Source organism: Leuciscus leuciscus (genome assembly GCF_965113295.1).
Source record: "Leuciscus leuciscus genome assembly, chromosome: 7".
In the NCBI taxonomy this organism is placed as follows: domain Eukaryota; kingdom Metazoa; phylum Chordata; class Actinopteri; order Cypriniformes; family Leuciscidae; genus Leuciscus; species Leuciscus leuciscus.
Genome location: NC_138731.1, coordinates 32,426,125 through 32,452,554, shown reverse-complemented (window position 1 = coordinate 32,452,554; position 26,430 = coordinate 32,426,125). Strand labels below are relative to the sequence as shown.

At 40.4% G+C, this 26,430-nt stretch overlaps 1 protein-coding gene and 1 long non-coding RNA gene across 9 annotated transcripts in view; both read right to left on the bottom strand.

Moving 5' to 3' along the window:
• usp9 (ubiquitin specific peptidase 9) overlaps positions 1–1,465 on the bottom strand; it is a 39,238-nt gene extending 37,773 nt beyond the window's left edge. For 6 of the 8 annotated variants that reach the window (XM_082175499.1, XM_082175500.1, XM_082175503.1 and 3 more), the window contains exon 1: positions 1,134–1,464. The gene's annotated coding sequence lies outside the window, so the exon portion shown is untranslated. Of the gene's footprint in view, positions 1–1,133 lie in introns of all 8 variants that reach the window. The other 2 variants (XM_082175504.1, XM_082175501.1) reach the window with 2 other exon arrangements.
• Positions 1,466–23,399: 21,934 nt separating this feature from the next.
• On the bottom strand, positions 23,400–26,430 carry LOC309503102. Its single transcript, XR_014207500.1, has 3 exons — positions 25,040–26,430; positions 24,463–24,535; positions 23,400–24,384 (listed from the first exon to the last, which is right to left on the bottom strand). It is a non-coding gene; the product is annotated as an uncharacterized lncRNA (long non-coding RNA).

The following is a 26,430-nucleotide window of genomic DNA, read 5'->3' as shown; positions in this document are numbered from 1 at the left end:
ATGTGACATCACACTACACAGATATAACAATTCCCTAATATTATAACACACACACCATTCACATTTGTCATAATAAACCCACCAGATGCCCAAGAACTGGCAAGCAGAATAAAAACGTACAAACTAACCTGATTAGATAATGGGAGGAAATTAACCTTACTGTCGCTAATGGACAAAGATGGGCGTTTCCCATAACGTCAATATAAATATTGTAGCTATGAGACATATTGAGACATATTGTATCTCTCCATATTCCAGAATACTTAATTATACATAAAAGAGGTGATATTGGCCGTTTCACAAAACACATTGAGCTGCTACCTAGACAGCCTATGACGCCCAAAATGCTGTCAAGGAAGGGAGCTTACAAGGTTTTCAGCCTCGGTCAATTTAAAATCTGAAAACGCGTCTACGATTACCAAATATACATTGTCTGGGTGGGCACCACACTTGGTTTCGAGACACAGCCATTATGTATTGGGCCTAGTTTGAAACTGTGGCAGTTTAGGCCCGTTTCCTCTTCCAAATACAATCAGAGTTACAACAGGGGTATCTGTGTAACCAGCCATGCATAAAATGTTATTAAAGCTCTGAGGCTTTAGATTATACTGTTTTGGTACATACAATCTTAATTTATAACTCAAAAGTAAGAGCGAAAGTGAATGTAAATACAGCAGCAGAAACAAGCTAACGTGCTAACGGCTAACAGCTGGACTCCAGCAAAACACAATCAGCTCGTGACAGTGGATTTAAAGCTATTAAAACATCTAAACACCCATTTTAATTATCCAACAAGCCCATATTATACTTCATAACCTGCAAAAAATCTAAAAAGGATCAACTAGTATCAAAAACAACCGACCTGCCCACGTCAAAACCACTTGTTTAGCCACAAATCAACCTCCTCAAACAGAGCTGCCGTTAAATGTAAATGCTATATAGCTCGAATAGATCTTCAAAGCGACTGAACTGCTAAAGTGCGCGGGGACTGTAAATATATGAGCGTTGACAAATATTCAGACGTATTTAATTCGTTCATTGAGCTGTTCGAGCTAAGCTAAGTGAGCACTGACTTGCAAATCATCTGCCATTAGCGGCTAGTTTCCTTTAGCTTCACACACAAACCCACTTACCGAGAATCAAACGGGATCTTTCCTCCATACGATCCCAGATCGGATCATTTAAGTGCTGTTTAATAATTACTCAGCCGCGTGCATGTGCCTGACTGTCCCGATTATAAATAACACGCTTGTGTTGAGATCAGACCATTGGTTTATTGTCTGCTGTTGGGTGTTTTTCCTGCGTCACCAGCATCGACTACTGCTGCTGCTGCCCCCCTCCCTTAAACTGCCTCCAGTCGCTCTCTCTCTCTCTCTCTCCTGTGTCAGGCTGCTTAGAGACCCGTCACCGTGCTATGGATGGAAGTAAATGAGAAGTATATCCGTGCACTAACTGCCTGGACGTGTGACTCAGCTGGGCATGCGTGGTTTCGAGGACAGCTCGCCTTCCTGACACCAGATTTGTGATATTAAAAATCATTCTTCGAATCTAACGAAATTACTTAGTTTTGTGATGCACCTGAACACATTTAGGCCTATACAGGAAATGTTGATGTTTCAAAACGTTTGTATAGTGATAAAGTTATTGAGATTGCGCTTAATTTTCTGCTACAAGTTTTTCTTTTTCTTTTGTGGTGTAGGCCTATCTTGGACAAAGCATAGAAATAACTCATATAACTAATTACATTTAAAAATATTTATAATTTTTTTTTAATAATTGAATAATTTATATTTCAACGTATCGTAGAGTAAAATTTTATATATTATACATTTCTGAATTCTGTGAATTGGAGATAAAAAAAAAAACTTGTTTAACCATTTTCTATTCAAGATTGTTCTGGAAGAATTCGGACAGTATCATTTTGGTAAGAATTGGTGTCATTAATGTGATACTATATTTTAAAGATTGTTAACTGCATTTTGGAATATTCATACATTTTATAAATAAAATAAACATAATGTACGGACGGTTATTAATAATATAATATGAATTTAAAGCTGAATTTAAATGTCAGCTTTTTAGGAAAAAAAACTACACTGAAACATCATCATGGAATAGCAATTTATCTATAAAATTTTAAATTATGTTTTTCTCTGGTGATGATGTTAATGTAACTATGTAAAACACCTCTTTTCTGTAAAAAAAAAATAAAATAAAAAAATGTTTGGGACAACAACACAAGCACATAGCTTTTTTTTCACACTCACTCTTAGCTAAAGGAAAGTAGAGTTCCAAGCAGGCAACATGAGCATCATCTAGGAGAAAAAACGGTTGCATATGACGTTTTCCTGCATGCTTGAAAGACTAGGACTGGGTGATGCACTGCATGAAAGCCAATGCATCAGAAACAACAAACCTATGAGTGTGACATATGATTACACTTTAAAATCTAAATATTTTGAAACTGGCTGTCTTGACACATGCCAAAAATATATTTATTTTAAGTAGATGACATGTAACCAGGAAACATTAGGCATTATTTCATGATAAATGCTTTGAAGAATTGTTATGCTACATGGTTGTCACATGACCTCATCATGTGAGTGGCATAGAACAATTGAGTTGGAAATAAAGGCAGGGTTTTTTTTTCCAATTTTGTGAGATCATTTCTGTCAGTCCGATAAAGTGAGTAAAATAAGAGATATGCTAAAATTAGTGGCTACTGCTTATGGCTCACTCATCAAAAATTAAGTTAAGTGAAGTGCATTGCATTGTGGGATACAGTATTTTGTACAGTGTGCTGTGATTGTGTACTGCACATTTTAACAAATGTAGGTCATGTAAGTCATTCATGTACTGTATGCAAACAATTCTATAGGCTACTGTATACATGCTGCTGGATACATAATGTAAAAACATAAGAGTAGACTATGTTAGTATGCTATTCCGAACACAGATTATCAATTTTGTAGACCAAAGCATTGATAAACATCTTTTACAACAACTGTTTGCTTTAGAAGAAAAAAGTGCAGTTGTTTCAACTAAATTCTACCCAACTACAATGACCTGGATGAATGAAATGCTTCATGAACAGACCACCTGAATAACATGAGTCACTCAGCTGTACAATCTCTGCTTGAATAGCGCTTGACCCCTACAATCCATCTGTGACAGGCATACAATTGACTGGTCACTAAAAAAGCCTTTTGTACGTTGCAGAGAAGACCCCATGCTGGGCAAAGTGTTGATGTTCGTCCTTGTGTAGTGCAATGAATGGAAAAGGCTGTAGTTCCCTTTCGAGGTTAGCTGATGCTTTGGGGAAACTCCTTTTCTCCGAAAATGCTGAAGCCTGATTGAATCACGCTATTGCAACTGCAATAGCCAATGGCTCTCATGCGCTAGAGTGAGGGGAGGGTCCAACCGCTATGTAGCTCAATGCCGAGTACCATTGTTTGCCTCAGATCTTTCTCCTTCACTCGATTATGCTGTCTTCGAGAAGCCATCTATTGTTCGCCGTTGAGGTACGCCCTTCAGAGGACAGTGCCTGGACTGCTGTTCCTCTGCAGTGTTCCGGTGAGTATGACATTTTTTATATTATGCTACGGATAAGCTATCCACTCACCTCTTCTCCCTCTCTGATGCCAAGCCGCGGAGGCGGAAGCCGCGGCAGCTTGAGCCCGGAAGTTTAGGTGATGCGCCTGTGCCGGTCAATTCCCGCAATTCCCGGCCAAAACCTTCCAATTCTAGCCTTCGGTATGAATATTCGCTGCCTCTCTACCAGGGCTGTGCCCATGCAGATGCAGTGCTACACAAGTTCGTCTCTCAGCGAAGGCCTACAAGGACTTGGACAGAGAGCTACATAGCGCAGTCTTCACCTGATGTTGGCGGGAAAGTAGCCTTGTCGCTGATAGTGCTGCTTAGGAGAGGAGGTTTACAGGGGTTTAAAACAGATCCTCATTTGCATGATACAACAAGCCCCCGCCTCAGAGCAGCAGTCAGCCGTGTACAGAGCACAAAGAAGCTCCAATCACTCTCATTCACACGGTATAAGCAGTCCCTTGCCTCAGCAGCGTTCAGCCATGTACAGAGCACAGAGGGGCTCCAACTACTCACTCATTCACACGATATAAGCAGCCCCTTGCCTCAGCAGCGGTCAGTCGTGTACAGTGCACAGAGTAGTCCCAGTTGCTTCAGAGTGGAGACCTGCTATTTACAGAGCGTGAAGCAATTCAGTCACTCTCTCACTCATGCAGTGTGAGCAGCCCCCGTCTCGGAGCGGCGGTCTGCCTTACATAAAGCGCAATGTGCTACAGCCACTCTCATTACGAATAACAAAATGCTCTGACAACCCCCGTAGAGCAACTAACACCCATGCATGAAAGCCATTTACAACCGAAAGGAATGTGAACAAGTTAACTCTCACTCCATTTCCCTACTGAAACACACATAATGCCCATAAAAAGGACTCTTCCCCATTCATTCATAGAAAACCTTCTATGAAGGTACATGCATATCTCTAGGACATTGTGTGTATGATTATTCTTATATAGTGTCTTTTGTACTGTATAGTTATATGCATGCTTTATGATAGAACCACTAGTTCATGAGTTCGCCTGCCCATTCAGCCTTAATAGTTAATGGTTAATGTTGTGGAGTGTAGGGTTTAAATATAGGTAGGTGAATGCTCATCAACTACGGGGCTCTGGTAAGAAGCGTGACATGAGACAGGGAACTATTAAACTCTTTATAGATTTGAATGTTCACACGCATTGGCATCATCCAGCTGTACTGAGTTTTCTATTATATGTACAAGGTATTGAATGTGGTCTTTCTGGAATAAACCGAATAAAAAGATACATCAGTGTATGTCTAATAACTTTGAGTTACACAAACATAAACAGCAACTCACTACTGACATGTTATTTATATACCAACGTCACATAGAATTGACAGCTGCGACCATATACACGTGAATCACTGTATATATAATGTACAATGTAAAGTTTGGTTGCACTAGCTGAATATTTGAATACAACAATGTAACAAATATACATCACTTTATACATTAACAACTGAGGAAATGGCGCAGCAAACGGCTGGTGAAAGTGAAAGTAAACACAATAGCGGGATAGCGGAAACTAACGTTACCCAGCAGCGTAAACAGTAAAATGTTTCATAATAAAAGTATTTCTCGTATACTCTAATATAGAGGGCATTTAGAACAGCTGTCCCCAGATTAGCATAGCTAATGTGTGTAAAGATAAACTCCCTAAGTCCTTGGAGTCGGTGTCACCTCCACCCGGAAGTGCTGGAAGTATGACAAGTTTGGCCACAGGTCGTAGGTATAAGCAGTCATTGACCTTGATTTGAGCTGACCGAATGTGTCCATCATCACTGGTAATCAACTTGACAACCCTACCAGTTGACCATTGAGCTCTGGGAAGCTGCGGCTCCATAATCATTACCACCATGTCCTCAGTTAAATCCTGGATTTATCGCTGCCACTTCTGGCAAGTCTAGAGGCTGGGTAGGTAATGTCGAATGTAGTATGACCACAAGTGATCCACAATGGTCTGAGAATGTCGCCAGCGGCGCTTGGATAGAGGTTCGGTAGTGTAGATCACCTGGGGAAGTGAGGCATCTCGCCGCCCCATAAGCAGCATGTTAGGGGTAACCGGGTCTATGTCTGCAACTTCGGATGAGACGTATCCCAGTGGCTTGCTGTTGAGGATGCCCTCTTCTTCAATCAGTACTGTACGTAGTACTTCCTCTGGAACCGACTGGCTCCCGATAACTACACGCAGGGCAGACTTTACTGATCTAATCTCCCTTTCCCATGCGCCTCGAAGTGTGGTGCGGCAGGAGGATTTTATTTTAAAGTTGATCTAATGACTAGCCAACAACTCTTGCAGTTTAGGTTCCATTACTTTGAAGGCTTCCCTTAGCTCAGTCTCAGCTCCTCGGAAATTGGTCCCCTGATCCGAGAGGATTTCGGATGGGGTGACTCTGCGGGCTATTAAGTGTCTAAGTACCAACAAAAATGCATCTGTATCAATGCTTTTGAGGAGGTCGAGGTGAATGCATCTGGTCGTCAAGCACCTGAAGATGACCCCCCATCGCTTTTCAGTGCGATGGCCAATCTTCACAATGAAGGGCCCAAAGCAGTCAACACCAGTTGAGAAAAAAGGCGATTGGTACAGTCGCAGGCGAGCTAAAGGTAAGTCAGCCATGATTGGCACGGTCGGCTTGGCTCTCCACTTTTGGCACTCCACACACTCTCTCTGATGTTGCCTTACTGCTTGTCTGCCTCTCAGGATCCAATAGTGGCGACAGAATTCAGCGAAAACCCTGTCAGGTCCTGGGTGGAGAAGGCGTTCATCAAAGTGCTTTATGAGAATTTAGTCACCTTATGGTGTGGGTGTAAAACCACTGGGTGGATCTCTGTTTGACTAAAGCCATTCAGTTTCCGCAGTCTTCCTCCCACACGGATCAGTCCTAGTGTGCAATCTAACTCTGGTGAAAGTGTGTTCAGACGGCTGGATGCAGGCACAGGTTTCGCTGCCTTCAAGGCCTGAAGTTCCTCTGAGAAGGTCTCCTCCTGACATCGACTCAATATGAGTGTTTCCGCACTCCGGTAATCAGGGTGTTGCATGCTCATGTCTCGGGTGGCTGCCCCGTGAAGAAACCGGTAAGCAGCATCAATCAAGTCCTTCCAGGAAGTATACTTGGATGCATCAGAAATGCCAGTACCTTGATAAATTACAACTAGACCACAAAAGACAACTTTCTTCATCTCTGATATGTCATCTTGGGCCTCTATCAAGGGTGTGACTGGTCAGTGATCTGGTGGTTCATGAAGGAATTTTGGACCCTGACTCCACCTGCTTGGGTTCTCCAGCTCCGTAAGTGTCTTCCCTCTAGTAATATCATCCGCTGGATTATTGGGGGAATCCACATACCTCCAAGAGTGAAGCTCTGTCAACTCTTTGATTTCTGCCACTCTTGTCCCAACGAAAACTTTATACCTACAAGACTCTGACTGTTTCCAAGTCAGGACAGTAGTAGAGTCAGTCCATAATATCACTTCCTCTATGGGGATAGTCAGTTCCTGGCTGAGGAAATTGGCGAACTGGGCACTGGTCAGAGCTGCGCAGAGTTCGAGACGTGGGATTGACAGCTGTTGTTTGGGGGCTACCCTAGAGCGGGCCATGAATGAATCTCTCCATGCTGCTCAACAAGGAGGTAAGCAACTGATCCATAGCCCACCTCTGATGCATCCCCAAACACATGCAAGCACAATTTTGATGTCTCCACATCAAAGTTGGAAGGGATGTAGCATCTGTTAAGCTTGATCTTGCCAAGGTCAGGCAACTCCTCCACCCATATTTTCCACTTCTCTAGCAAGTCTGTGGGAAGGTTCGGATCATCCCAATTCCTTGGTTTGGCCCAAAGCTTCTGGACAAGAATCTTGGCCCGTGTGGTAAAGGGAATGATAAACCCTAGGGGGTCATATTGCAATGCCAAGACCTTGTAAATGTGTCTCATTGTTGGAGGGTGCTCTACCATGTCACAATGTCGGTAGCCCAGTAGATCCTCTAGACAGCGCCACATCAAACCCAAAGCTGGTTCCAAAGGATCTAAATTATACTGTTGCAACCACAGTTCAATGCTCTCTGAACGAGCCGTTGTTGGTAAATGCTGAACGACTGAAGGTACATTAGAAGCCCACTGTCTTATTTTGAAGCCCGAGGCTAGAAGAGGTCTCATCTTGTCGATCAGTTGCTTAGCTTCATAGCAGTAGGAAGACTTTGTAGACAATTGTCTACGTAAAAGCTTCGCTCTATAGACTGCAGTACTTCTTCATTTCCGGGCTGCTGGCTGCGAACATATGTCTGTAGAGCAAAGGTAACGCAGCAGGGACTGCAGGTCATCCCAAAAGGCAAGACTTGCCACTCGTAGACGTCAGGCGGATCCTCCCTATAGTGGAGCGGCTAAGTGCTTATGTTTGGCAGAATCGTTCAGTTTATGATACAAGTCTCCATGGGTCACTTGACAAGAAAATTGTCCGAGCCACTTGAAATTTCAAGATGGCGGCCATTTTTCAAGATGGCCGACACCTTAGTGGAGCAGTTAAGTGATATAGTGGTTTATTTGGTGATACAAGCATGAAAATTGGCATGAGCAGTCTCTGATGGTCACTAGACAATAAGCCACCCACAGCTACTTGAAATCTCAAAATGGCGGCCATTTTTCAAGATGGCCACCACCTTAGTGGAGCAATTAGGCTTAAGAAATAATTTAGTTGGTAATACAAGCATGAAAATTGCCATGAGCTGTCTCAAAGGGTAATTTGACAAGAAACCGCCCACAGCCACTTGAAATTTCAAGATGGCGGCCTTTTTTTCAAGATTACCACCACCTAAATGGAGCAGTTAAGCGATATAATTGTTTAGTTAGTGACATAAGCATGCAAATTGGTACGAGCAGTCTCTAAGGGTTGCTTGACAAGAAAACACTCTCAGCCACTTGAAATTTCTATTTTCAAGATGGCCGACCCCTGGATCCTCAAAAGATAAATTTTCCGATAGAAATGTATTGTTTTTTTCTTCATTAAGGACGATTTGGTGTCATTTTATTTTATATGTTTTAGATTATTCTAAAGAACAACCTTTAACGCATCAAAATACAGTTGTGTTGATTTGTTGATTATATCTGCACTACCAGGGCACACTGGTGATATATCACTGCTGTTAAACTCAGAGTGGGGTTCAATGTCAGCTAATTGTAAAGTTAGTATCCCAAATGCTGTCTAATCTACCCCAAAACAGTTAAATAGCCGCACCTGAATTGACAGGTTGTGCCAGTGCGGGAGAGCAACCAAACTACTAACCTGGATGCAGTAGCCCCGTGCAGTCATGAAGAGGCAGACACGCGTATTTTCCTTCATGCCCAGCATGCAGTGAAACAAGGACACAAATCCCTGATGATTGGTGCCAATGACACAGACATTTTAATCATAGCCACTTCTGTTATGCCGTCTTTGATGCAACTTGGCCTGGAGAAAATGTGGGTGACGTTTGGCAAAGGAGAGAAGACAAGATGGATCCCTATACATGAGGTGGTTTCAGCCATAGGATCAGAGAAAACACGTGGTATCCTCTTCTTCCATGCCTTCAGTGGTTGTGACATTGTGTCATCCTTCCATGGCAAATCAAAGAAGTCTGCCTGGAAAACATGGGACGTGTGTGATGAGGTCTCAAACACATTTGCAAGACTCAGCAAATGTCCCTCTGCAGTGGAGGATAGTGACCTGCAAGCTTTGGAGAGATTTGTTGTGCTAATGTATAACAGGGCCAGCGATGTCACCACTGTGAACGAGGCCAGGCTTGATCTCTTTGCCAGAAAGCAAAGACAATATGACTTGATCCCACCAACTCAAGCAGCACTCAAAGAGCATGCCAAACGTGCTTCTTATGAGGCTGGATACGTGTGGGGACAGGCATTGAAGCGACATCCACAAATGCCGAGCCCATCCGACTGGGGATGGGTTAAAAAGGACGAAGAGTGGAAAGTCTTCTGGACTCCACTTCCACCTATTGCAGAGAGTTGTTGGGAGTTGACCAAATGTGGGTGCAACAAGGCATGTACTGGAAGGTGTAAGTGGTTAAGATATGGACTCAGTTGCACATGCCTATGTAGTTGCCCCTGCTAGAACCTATTTGCATGTTTCTTTTGCCAGTGTTAGTCCTCTATGTTTTCCGGTGTAGGCCTATGGCTCGGCTTCCCCTCGCCACATCGGCGCATCATGTTTTATTTTGTCACCAGACTATCACTGTGACATTTTCAGTTTAGTTCCTTAGTATTGTTTGAGATACTTTCTGTTTGTCATGGTTCCATGGCTGTGTCAGCCAGAGTCGCTGTTGCCTCTGGATCTGTTCTTATTGACATTCCGTATTAGTCATTGCTCAATTTTTTGTTTGGTCCACTGTCCGTTCAGCACCACAACTGTGCTAATTTATTCATCGTGTTTTTGTTTCCCCACCTCTCAGTATTAATTTGACATGTTTAATAACTGTTGGTAAAAAAACAAAACAAAAAAAAAACCTCCCTTGTGACTGTTACCTTGTCGTGGTAAGGGAGCTTGTGTACCTCAATGAACCCTGAGAGCTATGCCGGTGGGAGCCAACTCCTGACAGGCTTTACCAAACTGGACAGGTCATGGGTGAGGAGTCAGACAAAACACAGTCAAACTACCTCTCTTGACAGAGTCTTTTGAGGAACCCAATACATTTCTATGAGAAAATGTATCATTTAAAGATCCACATGGCGGGCGGCAATAATCCTGAAAAATTGATTACCGCCATCTTAAAATTTTATGTTGCTGTGGGCGGTTTCTTGTCAAATGACCCTTTGAGACAGCTCATGGCAATTTTCATGCTTGTATCACCAACTAAATGATTTCTTAAGCCTAATTGCTCCACTAAGGTGGTGGCCATCTTGAAAAATGGCCACCATCTTGAAATTTCAAGTAGCTGTGGGTGGCTTATTGTCTAGTGACCATCAGAGACTGCTCATGCCAATTTTCATGCTTGTATCACCAAATAAACCACTATATCACTTAACTGCTCCACTAAGGTGTCGGCCATCTTGAAAAATGGCCGCCATCTTGAAATTTCAAGTGGCTCGGACAATTTTCTTGTCAAGTGACCCATGGAGACTCCTCATGCCAATTTTCACGCTTGTATCATTAACTGAACGATTATATCACTTAGCCGCTCCACTACTACGCATGTTCCTCCAAATAAACCTCAGCAGGGGTTTGTCTTTGGGTAGGAGTCTCACCTGGTGAAACATGCCGCGTATATCACCACTAATGGGAACCGGATACTGCTGAAACCGAAGGAGAACTCACAACAATGAGGCACCAAGGCTGGGACCAGGAAGCAGCTGCTGATTAAGGGAGATAGCCAGATGCATGAAGGAGAAGTTAAAAACCAGCCGGTCTTTGCCATTGTGGTGTACAAGGTGGTGTGGTATGAACCATGACTCTTCATTGGGCTGCAGATTCTCTGGTGGTATCTTAACAACATACCCTGAATCGAGGAGTTTCTGTATTTCAGCTTCATACACCTGAGCTTTCTCTGTGTCTTTGCTGAGATGCTTCTCAGTATTCCTGAGGCAGGACAAGACTGACTCCTTGGTTCCTCTCAAAGGTGGGCCATCCCGTGCACGAAAGAGTGGAGTAGTGTAACGCCAGATGCCACTAACTTCTACACGTTGTGTTCTGGTCTCCAGCATATTCACAGCCGCTTGACCCTATTTTGATCGTGTTACCAGCTTTTCACTGCGGTATGGGAGGACGTCTAGTTGCCACAGTCGCTCAACATGTTGGTAAACAGGATCTCGAATTGGAGTAAGGGAAGTGAATAAGCATTGTGATGATGGTACCTGATGTGGGAGAAGTCCATCTGGTCCCTGGAGAACCCAACCGAGCTGTGAACGTACAGCTGCCTGTCCACCAGCTGGTCCTAGTCTGATGGGCTCCTTAGCTGTGATCAGGTTTGGGTAGTCAGACCCAATTAGGAGAAGGGGCAGCATCTTATCAAAGGATGGAAGATGAATTCCTCTGAGGTGGTAATAGCATCGCTGAAGCCTCTTAATAGGATAAGTTTGCTCAGTTAACATAAGGAGAGGAGCAGCAAACACATTTGTGAGGCTGTACTTCTCATTTGGACTTGACTGTGTGGAAAGCAGCAGACTGTCCCTTCAAATCTGTAGGACGTACAGATCTGATCTGGTCCTGCATTGTTTACGTGTGTTTACCACATGTGTTATGTGGTTGTACATTCTCCTAGATTTTCTCCTGTTTGGTATGTAGAGTATTATATAAAATTCTCCTTGAATATCTCCTTCGTTGTGCACTTTATTACAGCCACATAACCGTGACAGTAATATGCTGTGTCGCTGCCCCCACAAAACTACTCCTGAAATGCCGCGCTCTGAACTAAAAAAAAAAAAACCCTCGTCATCGTCTCGTCTTAGTCATAGAAAAAAAGGTTGTCAATGAATATTTTTTGTCATTATTTTTGTTAACGAAATTAACACTACTCCAGGGGAATGGTCACTCCCCCCCTAGATGGTTTAGATGATCTGGAGTGTCTTTGGGTGAGTGGAAGTTGACCTCTTTGCCTTAGAAGAGAACTCTCACTTCTCAAGGGAGAAAGATCCACTAGCCCATGAGTGGCCCAGCTCATGGCTGTATGTCTCCCCCCAGTAGCTCTGCTCCTTCAGGTTATCTGATAAATCAGTGAGAACAGATACTTTGTCCTTCTAGTGGCCACCCTCTGGCAGAACCATCCGTGATTCGACGGGAGCCTTTGTGCCTTCCCCAGAGGGTTTCAGAGGCCAGAGTGCCCTCTACTGGGCGTCTCTATGCCCTTAAGTGGTCAGTCGTTTCTGATTAGTGCACAGTCTGGAACTAAGATCCCTTATCTTGTGACATTGTGTCAATCTTGTCCTTCCTACAAGAGCTGCTGAAAGCGGGGCATAACCCATCCATGGTTAAGGTCTATGTGGTGGCTATCACGGCACATCACGCTCCCATAGCTGGCCAGTCAATGGGTAGGAATGACTTGATAGTGATTTTCACAACTCACAAGTTAACTGTTTCATGGAGTTTTTGTCTACTGAAGGTTGTTTTCGGAAAGACGTTTCATCAGCTAACTAAACAATCGGTACAACAACACTAACAGTACAATGCATTAAACACACTGTAATTCTATGCGTCACAGCCTCGTTTTCATCCCTGTCAAAAATGTAATATGGTGCTACCCTAGGTCTATAGACCAGTGCACTTCAATCCTGTCCTGAGGACCCCCCACCACTGCACATTTTGGATGTCTTCCTCACCTAACACACATAAACTCATCAGCTTAATAGTAGAGATTGCAAGATTTGTGTGTTCAATGAGGGAGACATACAAAATGAGCACTGGTGGGGTCCTCCCAGCCAGGACAGGTGTGAGAAGCACTGCAACCCAGCTAACAGAGAACGTTCCCATAACTTTCACTAACGTTCTTTAAAATATACATTCTCGTAATAATGACAGAAAACGTTCTTAGAATAATATTCGCTGATAATCCTCAATGTTATTATATTTGCTGAATGTTTTCATAATGTTATCATAAAACCAGTAGGGTCTCCTGGCCATAAATTTAGGTAGGGCAGATTCTGGGTCTTAGCGCTAGTTTATGATAAACATTTTGTAAACTTTATATTCTAATCACTGATCACATCAGACACACTTTTGACAGAATTCTAATGTCCTTGCATTTTTCAGCCTGAGGGTGGCGCTCTAATGATGATTGACATACTTTAGTACACACAACAAACACATAGAACGCCATCATAGAATTACCTTAATGTATTTATTGTGTCCGAATGTTGTTTTAAAATATTGGAAAGTTAGGAATTCCAGTGAGGAAAACAAAGTCATATCTATTCTCAGAACAAACATAAAACAAACAACATGCCAACTAGTTACTGATGCAGATTGCAGACACAGCTAAAGCGGACTGATAGCGTCTCTTGGTCTGAAGTGAGGTTTAAGGTCACGTGAAAAGCGGGGCAGCCAGAAATCTGCCCCAATGGCTCTCTATGAAACCCCTTTTCCACCAGCAAGAATCGGGTGCTAGTTCAGAGACAGAGCTATTGCCAGTTCGGAGTTGGTGCCTTCCTATGATGACAGAATTTTCATTTTAAAGTGGAGTATCCCTTTAAGGACCACTTTTCCTGGTTCAGAGCTGGTGCTTTGGGTGTCGAAAAACAAAGAACTGATTTGAAACTAGGCTCTGGCTCCAAACCAGCACCAACACTGTGGACAAGGGGTATGAGAGCGCGCTGCAATTCCATTTTTCACCACAGATTTACATTGGGAATTTGGGGTTCTGGCCAAGATGGCATACTAGATAGCAGCATAGTTTAACCACTAGCAAAGTCTCAAAGTTTTTTTCTTATTTTTAGACTTTTCCCAAACTGTTTGATAGAGGTTTATTTTTTTTCATCATCTAAAGATGACAAGTAGTGCACGAAGATCGTGATCAGTAACAGAAATGATCATGATTACGATGACTCGATGGAGGTGTGTGCTGAAACTAACAAGCATGACGGTGCTGAGAATGTTACTCCCAACAAAGTGTGGATCAGGTGGAAGATGTCTCTAATGGGGATATACTCAAGGCAATTTACTCCCTCAGCAGAAGATTTAACAAGTAGGAGAAAAAGCTGGAGGAGCTGTCCAAAAAAATGGAAGAGAATTGTAACGCCATTTCTGAGGTTAAGGAAGAGATGAAAGCTCACAAGCAGAAGGAAGCAGTATTGGAGCTGTAACTTTCTGATCTTAAAAAATAAAATAAAGAGCTGAGGTCAAGGGTAGGAGAGTTGGATCGCTACAAAAGGCGTTGGAATTTACTCATCAAAGGCTCGTCAGAGAAACAGAACGAGAACATCGCGAAGGAGGTAATTACCTTGCTGGCCAAGATTGCTCCTGGTGTGCCCTGGGAAATGGAAGAGGCAGTTGACACGGTTCATCGTATTGGAAGAGAAGGAAATCACATGCGCCAGATCATCATTCAGTTTTCAAAGCGAATCTACAGAGACCAAATCTGGACACTGTCAAAGGGATCAACCGTGTGCAAGGAGGCAGGCATTCATTTAGCTGAGGACTTAAACAAAGAAGACAGAGAGGCTACCCAGCAAACACATTTACATTGTGGCAATGTCTGTGGCACGTTGCATTTCTGCTATGGCAACGTCACTGTCTATGTGCTCGCAACATTGCAACAACGTAGAATTGTAAGACGCGACAGGGCTTTAGCAACGTTGTTGCGCGACATACAGCAACTGTGAGACGACGGTCTGACAAAAAAAATGTTTCATGCTATACATATATCCCCCATTTAGCATGTTATGTTTCGTGGTTCATTTTTAATATGTCAGATGTTAGATACTTAGGCTATAGGCTATACATTTTAAATATTGTTTATCTGTATTATTTATGGGCCTAACAGTAAATAAATTATAATCAACACCTGCAAGTGTACACTTTTCAGAGTAAAAATGACATAGAAGGTTAGCTATTTCAACTTTATTAAAACTGCATATGGTAATCAAATTGCACTTCCAAAAGTCATACATTTGTTAAAACAAGAAAAAAACTAAATAGCCTATACGAGTACACATTTTCTTTTAAGTATAATAAATAAAACATAAAAAGCAAAGGCAGATCAGAACATATGAACAGGCACAGGTAAACTTGGCAGAGAACAAAGCAAATCGGAGCTTCACATGACAGGACTATACAGGGAGTAAGCTAGTATACTAGCATGAGCAGACATAATAGCATAAATAGCAGACAAATCAAAGGAAAAAAACTAAACAGGTATGAAAATTGGTTACAAATTTTTATTTTTTTTCTTAAGCGGTTTCAAAAAAGAAAAAAACATTAAGGTAAGTCGCTGTCTGTTCGAGGAGTGCTGAAATGTCAATTAAAGTCATTTTGGCTTCATTATGGCTTATAACTTTTTGTCATAAGGTTAAAATATTTGTCATACCTGGCCAGATGTCACTTTGGTGTCATTTGGTGTCAGATACCTGACACTTTTCCTAACGGTAAGAATTAAAGGTGAACTAAGTAACTTTTTTACCTTAACTGAACAGCTTCGGAGTCATTGGAATGGTTATATTACTTATTTCGGGTTGAATGGTGGTCGTTTCGCACCCCCCTGGTGCCCGTGAGCGGAAAATCCACACCAGAGCCCGTCTACGGAGAGCCTTGGCACTCCCTATTTAGCCCCATTGTATTGATTTTGGTTGCAGTACCATTAGAATTCCACTGGGGGTGATCGCGGGCGAGTGCAGATTGAATGGGAGTCAATGGGGCTAGATGGCTAAATGTGTCTCTTTCACCCGATTGCCGTTGAGAAATCTCAGATTTTATTGTAGGTTTTGCAAGTTCAACATAGGTTATAGGTCGAAAGTTGAATGAACCAGTACTTATGTCCTTTCGATTTCTTACAGGTTGGGCCGTTGTTGGCCGGAACAAGCTAGCATTCTGCTAATGAATGACGTCATCACATTTTTGAACGCTTTTTTAGAGCAGATAAGTGAACTTAAAAATGCAATTTTCAGCTGAGTGTATTATCTTAGCCCCCCCCTTTCGAATACAACATTTAAATTACTAGAAAAAAAATTATATCCTGAGAAAAGTGGGTTTTGAGGGGTATTTCGCCATAGACCTCCATTCATTCTGCACTCGCCCGCGAGCGCCCTCGCATGGATAGAGACGTGTTACTGCAACCAGTCCAGAACCCGGAAGTAAGCAGAGAGTGCCAATTCTCTTTATATTAGACATTCTCTGTCCACACTTGCAACTTTGAGCCGGCGGGCCGCCGGCCGCCGCATCAGGAAGTATCGCGTGATATCAGGTCTCGCGATGTAAACAATTGCTTTACGGCCAAAAGAAATCTGCTAAAATGCATTTCATTATTGCGCTCCCTCTGTTCGAACCCGAATGAAGAAGACGTTTTAAAGAACGTCCCATCTGCTTTGATGTCGTTGATCTACTAGCCTCTGGTGTCTGAGAATCGCCAACGAGTTTTTACAACAGTGTTGTCAAATATCTATTCCGAAGCTGTGGGGGGAGCTCTAGAGAGAAACCTGCGAGCAAAAAGCGAGAATACAGCGAAGAAATCCCGAAACTACTGAGCCCTACCAGAGAATGTCTAAGGCCCTGTCCCAAATGGCACACTTCATGTGCACTTTCGGTCTTGTGGACTTACAATGGCTGCCGCGTGCGCGTGTCCGTCAAGTCCGCGAGACCGCAGTGTGTCCCATTTGTCATTTTTAGATCTCAGAAGGGTGCTCGCGGGCGCCCCCCCGTGGTCGATTTACGGCCTTGATGCGCACTTTTGCCGAGCCCGCGCTGATGCGGACTGCGCAGCAGACTTCTTCCCGACAGTCAAAGCGGCATTACGTCGCGAAAGTGCGGACTCAGAGGAAGACCGCGAGTGCTTAGGGTTCCATTTGGGACAGGGCCTAATATAAAGAGAATTGGCACTCTCTGCTTACTTCCGGGTTCTGGACTGGTTGCAGTAACACGTCTCTATCCATGCGAGGGCGCTCGCGGGCGAGTGCAGAATGAATGGAGGTCTATGGCGAAATACCCCTCAAAACCCACTTTTCTCAGGATATAATTTTTTTTCTAGTAATTTAAATGTTGTATTCGAAAGGGGGGGCTAAGATAATACACTCAGCTGAAAATTGCATTTTTAAGTTCACTTATCTGCTCTAAAAAAGCGTTCAAAAATGTGATGACGTCATTCATTAGCAGAATGCTAGCTTGTTCCGGCCAACAACGGCCCAACCTGTAAGAAATCGAAAGGACATAAGTACTGGTTCATTCAACTTTCGACCTATAACCTATGTTGAACTTGCAAAACCTACAATAAAATCTGAGATTTCTCAACGGCAATCGGGTGAAAGAGACACATTTAGCCATCTAGCCCCATTGACTCCCATTCAATCTGCACTCGCCCGCGATCACCCCCAGTGGAATTCTAATGGTACTGCAACCAAAATCAATACAATGGGGCTAAATAGGGAGTGCCAAGGCTCTCCGTAGACGGGCTCTGGCCCTACTGCTTTAAGGATGACTAGTACTAAAAGAAATATAGCTAACGTTAGCATAGCCTACACTAATACTGTAATTTACACAAGATCGCAAAGACGCAAACGCCATGAATTATCAGCTAAGGTTATTCTGTCCCTTCAGTTAGACAGAAAAAATAAATGTCACATTAGACAATGAAGTTGTAGGTTGTGTTTGAATAATTACGTTTCTTATTTAGCTGAGGTAAACTAAACGCAATACTCACGTATCCATGCTCGATGAAGAATGAGACAACACAATGAGCCCAACGGTCGGTTGAAATTTAAAAGGCTGATTTTCGCGCTTTTAGGGCAGTGACGAGTACATAATGTCGTCCAGTGGTTGTCCAGACACCCCGGGCACAACCTTAAGCAATGGCCCTGAACGGTGGTTCAATGTCAACAATGTGACCACGCTGGTTTAACCTTCACCACACAACGTAGTTATAGCAACCTTTTGGCCATGTTGTTAAAACGTTGTTAGAAGGTTGGGTACGTTGTGCCAACATTCTGTGTTTGCTGGGTAGGGGAGTACTTTGGCCACGCATTAAACAAGCGCGAGCTGAAGGGAGAGTGGCATACTTTCGTGGTCCCTTTGCTTTCATTGAAGGGAAGCAACATTTTGCCTGATGTGATGATGAAGTCTTGGAAAATGGGAAATGTGTTGTTTTTTGACTCTTCTATCTTTTTGTTCGTTAAATGCAAGGGGACTAAAGGACAAAGTAAAACGTAAAGGTATATTTTTGTTTTTGCAAGGGGCAGAAGTCACATTTTGTTTTTCCACAAGAGACTCACTCTACTAATGAAGATGCTTCTTTTTGGAAGATGCAGTGGGGAGAGACAATTTTGTTTAGTCATGGCTCCAATCGATCAGCAGGTGTCGCCATATGCCTTAACAATTGCCCTGGGACGATTGTGACTTTTCAGTCTGATGCTCATGGTCATTGGCTTGCTGCTGTGGTTAATTGTGAAGGTATTTTCACTATTAACATTCTGAGTTTGCCACTAACATTTCCATTTCTTCCGCACCATATATCAGATCATTGCCGTATTTCATTAATTTTGACGCCAACAATAAAACATAGGCTACCTTTAGAAAAGACTACTAGAAGTTTAATGCGGAATTTTTAAAGGATAAAGATTATTGTAGTCAAATAAAAAATTTGATTATTGAGATTAAAGATGACCTTAACTTCTAATGGGAATAAATGGGAGTATTTTAAATTCAAAACAAGGGAAGTTTCAATTCGGTTTGGTAAACAAAAAAGCTAAGAACAGAAGCAAATGGAGTTACGTTTAATTCAAGAAATTAATACCTGTTGTAATACACAGGAAATGACTCAAGAAGGTGTTGATAAATTACTCTCTTCAAGCTAAATGAGATAATTTGTATTTAATGAAAGCCCAAGGAGCTTTTGTAAGGTCTTGTGCAAAATGATTGGAGGAAGGAGAAAGAATACAGCACATTTTTGTCAGTTAGAAAAGAGGAGACAGAAAAGCAATGCTGTACATAGTTTGATTATTAATGAGAAGGTAATCAAAGACCCCAAATTAATATCCGAGGAAGTATACTCATTTTACAGTGATATTTATTCTTCTTCATATTCTGACAAAAATGGCCAAGAATTTCTAGAAAAGATCAAAGATTTTATTCCCCATATTGATATTGAATTTAAAGAAAGCTGTTATGTAGACCTGAGATTGGAGGAAATCGATTCTGCTATAAAAAAAAAAAAATGCCTTTAGGTAAATATCCTGGTCAGGATGGTATGGGAAGATATAAAAGATTTGTTGTTTAAAGCTTTAAAGGAATGTTTTGAATCTAACTCTTTACTTCCAACTATGAAACCATTCGTTCCAACCAAATCATTCGTATCCCAAAGTCAGGCGCAGACAAAATAATTATTGATAATCTGAGACCGATTACCCTATACTCAATGTTGATTATACAATTCTTACATCTGATATTGCAAACAGGCTAAAATTGAGGTTGAATCAAGTTATAAGTGAAACCCAATCTGGTTTTATTAAAGGAAGGTTAATACACAACAATATTAGACTTATTTTGGATTTAATTGATTATGCACATTTGATTAAGGATGATGGGTTTGTTTTGTTTCTTGATTTCTATAAGGCATTCGATACTGTAGAACATAAATTCATTTTACATGCACTGAAGTTTTTTGGATTTGGTTATAAACTTGTTAAATTGATAAAGATGTTACACCTATAAACATTTGGATGCTGCACTAAACAAATTCTTAAAGGGAAAAATAAAAAAATAAATCAACTCCATAGCTGATTCCAAGTGATCAAGGGCTTAGGACGTTCCAATCCAGCCCATTGCAGTTTCCGCCAGTAGTGGGCACTCGTGCAAAAAGCCCTTAAATTATATAATCTTCTGAAAGTATTTTTTGTTGAACCCCCTTGTGTATTTATTATTTAATTCCATTTTTGTTCTTTACGTTTCTTTAGGTTTATGGTGTTTATCTATACTGTTTGCTGCTATTTTGACTTCTTTGAAATGTAATAAGATTAGTCTTTTGAGGTTTGTTTGGTATTTTGTATGCTTCTTTAAGCAAAAAACTAAAAAAACATTGGGAATTTGTTGGGCGGCTGCCCCGCTTAGTATGCCTATCAGATCCTGCTCAAGTCACTTTGCGACTTAAAATAGTCTAGAAAATCCAAAAAATATTTGTTGCAGAATGCTGAACACATTTATAATTTATTATTAATTCAGTGCATCTAGAGGTATGTTTGGATGAGTAGCCTACTTTGGTCCCATATAGACGAGCCGCGGCTGCATAAAACATTCTGAGTAGGCTACAACGTTCATGGAATGTCCTTATGTCATTTGAACTCAATGAATGATCTCATTATGTAGAGAGAAAACGTTGTGAGAACACCGTTCATGAAACGTCCTTAAAATGTAATTTTTTACTTGATGAACATTCTCATAAGAGAGAACGTTATTTGAACAACATTCTCGGAAGGTCTTTATGTTATTAATATTTGCTAAATGCAGAATGTTTGCATAAAATGTTATTTGTGTTATGTTAAGTGTTATTTGTCTAAGTACATTTTTTTGTATAGTGCTTTTCACAAAACATATTGTTTCAAATCAGCACTACAGAAAATCATGATGTTATAATGTTTATAATATCATTAAATCTTAATGCCTTATAGTCGCATTTACAGATTGCCAGCTCAGGGAACGTTCGCAGAACTAACGTTCTGGCTAAATGTATTAACAAAAGTTCTAACAGTATGCTAACGTTAGCTAAAAGTTTGCAAAACGCTAGCACAAAAAAGTTCTATTGTTTCCCATAGGCACTCCAGTTTTCACCACAGTTCAAAGATATTCAGCATAGTTAAAGTGGCGATAAATTGTCTGTGTATGAGCCCTGTGCTGTGATAGCTATCTGTCCAGGCTGTTTAGGCCCATATAGGCCTAAGCAACAGCGTAATCCTAGGACAAGTGGTGTGGAGAATGGATGGAAGTAGAAGCAATGTTTCCAGGGGAATGTCTGGAGGATTTATGCATAAAAAAAAAAAAAACGTTCTTAAAACGTAAAAAAAATTGATGTTTTGAACATTTAGAAAACAATCAGAAATAACGTTCTCATAACATTTTCAAGAATGTAATGTTACTCTGACGTTTACATAAACCAAGAAAAAACGTTCTTAATACATTAAAAACTGGACCTTTTGAACGTTTAAAAACATTCAGAAATAACTTTGTAAGGCTGGTGCCAGTATGTCTGATCGACCCCTCGATGAAACAAAAGGCCTTCCTGAGAATTAACACTTGAACTATCTCCTGCATATGTAACAGGAACTTCCGAGACGCAGCACACAGTGCAGTTCACACTTCACACACACTATCTCCCCTTCATCCCCCTCCTCCTCACCTGAAATACACTGAAAACCTATGCAATGTATGTACAAGAAGTAACTATGCATGTTTGATATCATTTAAAGTGTCTCAGTGCGCCTGGTAAAATGGTCTCATTCTCCCAACCATAATGAAAAGCTAAAAGAAGTTATAAAATATGAGAAAAGTGCATGTGTCCCTTAAAGGTGTTTCCCTCCCCAGATCCTCCAATTAACTACTTTGAATAAATGGAGTAGTTGGGCACAGGTAAACTTGATCACTTAAGTACGCTCAACATTTTAGTTGAGCTAACTTAGGAAAATGAGTTGAGGTAGCAAAAATCTCAAATCCTTTTTTACAGTGTTGTAAGCAAATTTGGACTTCATCCAGGGCTCTTTCTGTTTTCTGTCTTACTTATTTCGGTGTGAGAAACCTCTGCAAAAGAATCAAACTGAATGACAAACAATTTCAGACCATTTTCTAAACTTCTTTGACCGATTAGATCAGTAATGATTCTGGCTATTTGCATTGCTATTCTGGCATTCCTAGTTCTGATTCTAAACAGCTGATAGAAAACACACAGGACATGATCAGAAAAAAATTATTCTTTGGTCAGAATAAAGTAATCTCCAACATTTATCTGTAATATTTTACTGGGGGATCACAGTGTAGCTGTATGCCCTGATTTTAGTATGGCCTGCTATTAGAACTTGTAATTTTCACTAAAAGAAAAAAAGAGTCTGTCACTCAAACTTTAAAGTGTTTTTGTTGTTGTTTTTGTTGTTGCTTCATATAATGCTGGCAAAAAGCCTTTGGATCAAGCAAACCACTATCATAGAAAGCCATGTCTTTAAATACTGACATTAACAAATAATAATAATATTATCTCCATTATCAATGATTGTCTGTGATTTCTCTCAATTAGTTTACGGTTTCTTTGTTGAAAGGCATAAATGTATAATCCCCCAATTTTTTTTAAAACCATTAATTTAAAGATCCAGGAGGGTCTTGAAAAAGAAATTCACGAGTTCACACTTACATACAATTAGAGGGAGTAAAGTTTAATGCATTTGGCGTGCTGTCCAGGGGGAGGGCTCCGAGCTCGGAGTTTGGCCCGAACCCAGAGTACTCCCCCCCACGGACCATGTTGCCCAAAGTGCTTCACATTCACTAACTACAAACAATAAAACAACATATCTCATAGACAGACACATAATAGCGATCAAAACCTCTTCATGGATATTCCCAAATAGTAGGCTTTTCAAAAGATGTGATTTTAACATGACTTTAAACATAGCTAATGATTTGGCAGACTTAACAGAGAGAGGGAGATCATTCCAGAGTTTAGGGCCCACATGAGAGAAAGCCCTGTCACCCTCACTGGGGTTATACTTATACACCCCTCTGATCTCAGGGGTCTACACTGTAAAAATAAAAGGTGCCTGGAGGAACCTTTTGGGGTTCTTCACTTTGCCACACCGGCGGAACAGTCTGTAGATCCTCTAGGCACCCTTTAAAAAGGGGCAGTTCTCTGAGGAACCACACAGGTTTCCTGAGGAACTCTTATATAAGGCACTGTGTGGAACCACTGTGGGTGCCTCCAGGAACCAAATTTCAATTTTATTTTATTTGTATTAAATAAATTTTATGTTGTTAGTTACCACCATTGACTTCTATTATAATAAACAAACTGAACCAAATACAAAATAAGAATTGTTTATTACATATTTTAGATCCATTTTAATATATACACTTCCATGCACTTGAAAAAAAAAGCTAGTAATAGATTAATATCAATGATTACACACACAAAAAAAAATAGTATAATACATAAGTAACATGAATAATCAACCATGTGTATACAATAGGCTACACAAGAAAAGACATCTCAACAAAATGCATGGAAAACACATGTTCCATGTAATAAATCAATGTAAAAATTACAATTTTGACTAATTAAAAATGTCCATCTTCACTTAATTTTAAAACATGTGTTTCAGTCCGCTTGTTAAGTCTGACGTCACTGTTTCCAAGTCCAAAAGCTCTATCAGATGCCAAAAACAAACAACAAACAGTGCTAATATGCACTCATTGTGCTGTAATATTCCTGAAAATTAGGATCCTAACCTTTATCTCTATTCCGAAATCTAAGATGGTTAGTTATTCAGCTATTCTGAATAATAAAATGTTGAAGTCTGGAATGCCGTGAGACTGGAGACTGAAATGTACACTATGGCTTTTGAAAAGCTTAAATGTGTGACTTGAATCAACAGTTCCCATAAATGGTTGTTGAGTATTCTCAATATCTAGAAACAAGATAGAGGAAGTAGAAGTAGAGGCTTTGACCCGGAAACAGTATTCCTTATGTCACAACAAGCAGAAAACATTTTCCATTTTAACAGAGTTAAGGTGCAGTAAAATTATCTGTTGTTCTGTGAATGTTCACTGGTGAATTCAGTCATTTCAATAAGAATCCACACGATCGGCAATTTTGTGTGGTGCTTCATACATTACATCGCTACACTGCTGACAATGGTCAATGGACCTTTTTGCCTGTGTAATTTCATGAAATTCACAAATGTGATGCACCTTTACTCGCTGCAACATAAAATGCAATCAATTATAAAATCTTCACAAGGGACACGTGAGGTACTTAACGAGTTAGAAAAGTGAAAAGGTGCATCAGCTTCATTTCGGTTTGTTTTTCCTCTTTTCTGGTGGATGGTCCAGGCACTTCAGTGATTTTCAGTCTACAGGAGGATTTTTATTCTTGATCAAACTTGTATTTCAGCTTACCGAGATCCCTGCAAAGTACAAAATTTACTGTTAGTAAGGTTATTAAAGTTATTAAATAATTTCCTCAGCCTTGTGACGTTCCAAACCTGTTTGACTTTCTGTCTGTGGAACCCGAAAGCAGATCTCAGGCATAATACAACCCGTCACCATTCAATATCACTGCATGAAACACAAGCATAACATTTTTTTGTAATTCATTCAAACTATTCTTATGTACACTTGTCTAGTTCAATTCAATGCAACAATTTATGTAAAAATGGTTAAGCTCCAAAAATGTGCCAGAAAAGATCCTAAAAATAATCAATGAGGTCTCAACTCATGTGTTATGAGTTGTGTTGTAAGTCTTCTGAAGCCATATAATAGCTTTTTCCTTTTTTTTTTTTTTTTCGAAAAAGACTAAACTTGAAGTTATAATTCAGGGTTCAAATGTCTCATATTCAAATGCGTATGATTAAGGTATAGCCTATAAAAATGCATAGCATTATTAGCTCCAAACCTGTGATATTATTTTTCTGAGTAACATGAATGAGATTTGAGAGCATGAGGGAAGATTTTCAGAGAATAACTGATTAAAAAACACAAGTACACAGTCAAACAATACAATTTCACACAGAGAAAGTTCATAGTAATAAAGTACTTGCATGTGGTGTATAGGTAACTTACTGTAATTCAATGTTGCCTCTGAAATGTTCAGATTATTTTAGAAATGTAATGGTTGTTCTGGGGAAACAAAAGAACAAAGCTGATTATTCACAACATAATATTAATTGACCAGTAAATGGCTTTAAAATGGTATTTGAGAGAATGAGGGCACCTGTAGTAAGTAAAGTTAGGCTAAACAAAAACAGACCAAACTATATTAACCTGCTTTTGTTATTCATAACAAACGCCAATGACGACAGCAGGAATCAGCTAAATTAGTTAGGCTATATCAGCAATTTGAAGACACAGTTTTACAGAATATGTTGAATTGAATGACTAAATCTATCTAAGACAATAAGTCAATAATTTCCATTTGTTCATTAACTTACGTTAGATAAACGTAGTTAGCATCGCGGCTAAAACCTTCATACCAGTTACTGTGCAATAAACGAGTGGTAAACACTGTAAAAAAGTAGTAATGTATAATACATTTAGTTTATATATATGTGTGTTTGAATATATAGTGAGTAGACTCTGTATTTATATTTATTTGGCGAGTTTACAAACCTTGTAACGGAGAGCCGAACAAACGGCGGAAGCTTTGATGAGAGGAGCCGTTACTTCCCCGATGACGTGGATCAGCTGAGCTTTGTTGCGCGCGAGCAGCGCGAGGATCACTGAAGCGACGACAGTAGAGGAATAGCAGCAGTTTCGTGACAGAATAAAACTTTTCTCCTCCTGGTTCTTCTTCTTCAAATAATAATTTATGAAGAAGTAGGTACAAATTATTATTTTATTACTATTATTTATTCAATAATAATTAATGAATTCGTATTATTAATATTATTATAGTGTTGTTGTTTATGGTTTAAATTAATCAATAAAATAGGCCTATAGATAATAAATAAATGTAAGCTACCTAGGTGAAAAAGACGTAGGCTACTGTTAAATGTATTAAAAATGCATTAAAGTATTTGTATTGTAGGCCTACTAAAAACACACTCAAGTACAGTACATTTTTAATAGTACGTCTTTTTCACCTGGGTATGTATACTGAATCAAACTTAAGTAGCCTATAATAATAATAATAGGATAATAATAATCTCATTCTGGCCTCACAGAACCATTGGGCTCCTCCAGATGCTGGCTTTAACATAAGAGATCTTCCAGGAACCACTTAAATGTTAAAAGATCTTCCAATAACCCTTTTATCGCATTCAAGTTCCTCTATTTTCCCCCACAGCACTTCGAGGTCTCATGGTAATGAAAAGGTGACTCCAGAACCTCTGAACTAAATACAAAGTGCTTAAAGGATCCCATAAGTTCCAGCAAGAACCTCAAAGATTGTCAATGCTCCTCCAGTAACCCTACTATGAGAAAGAGCTTTGAGGCACTTAAATTACATTTTGAAG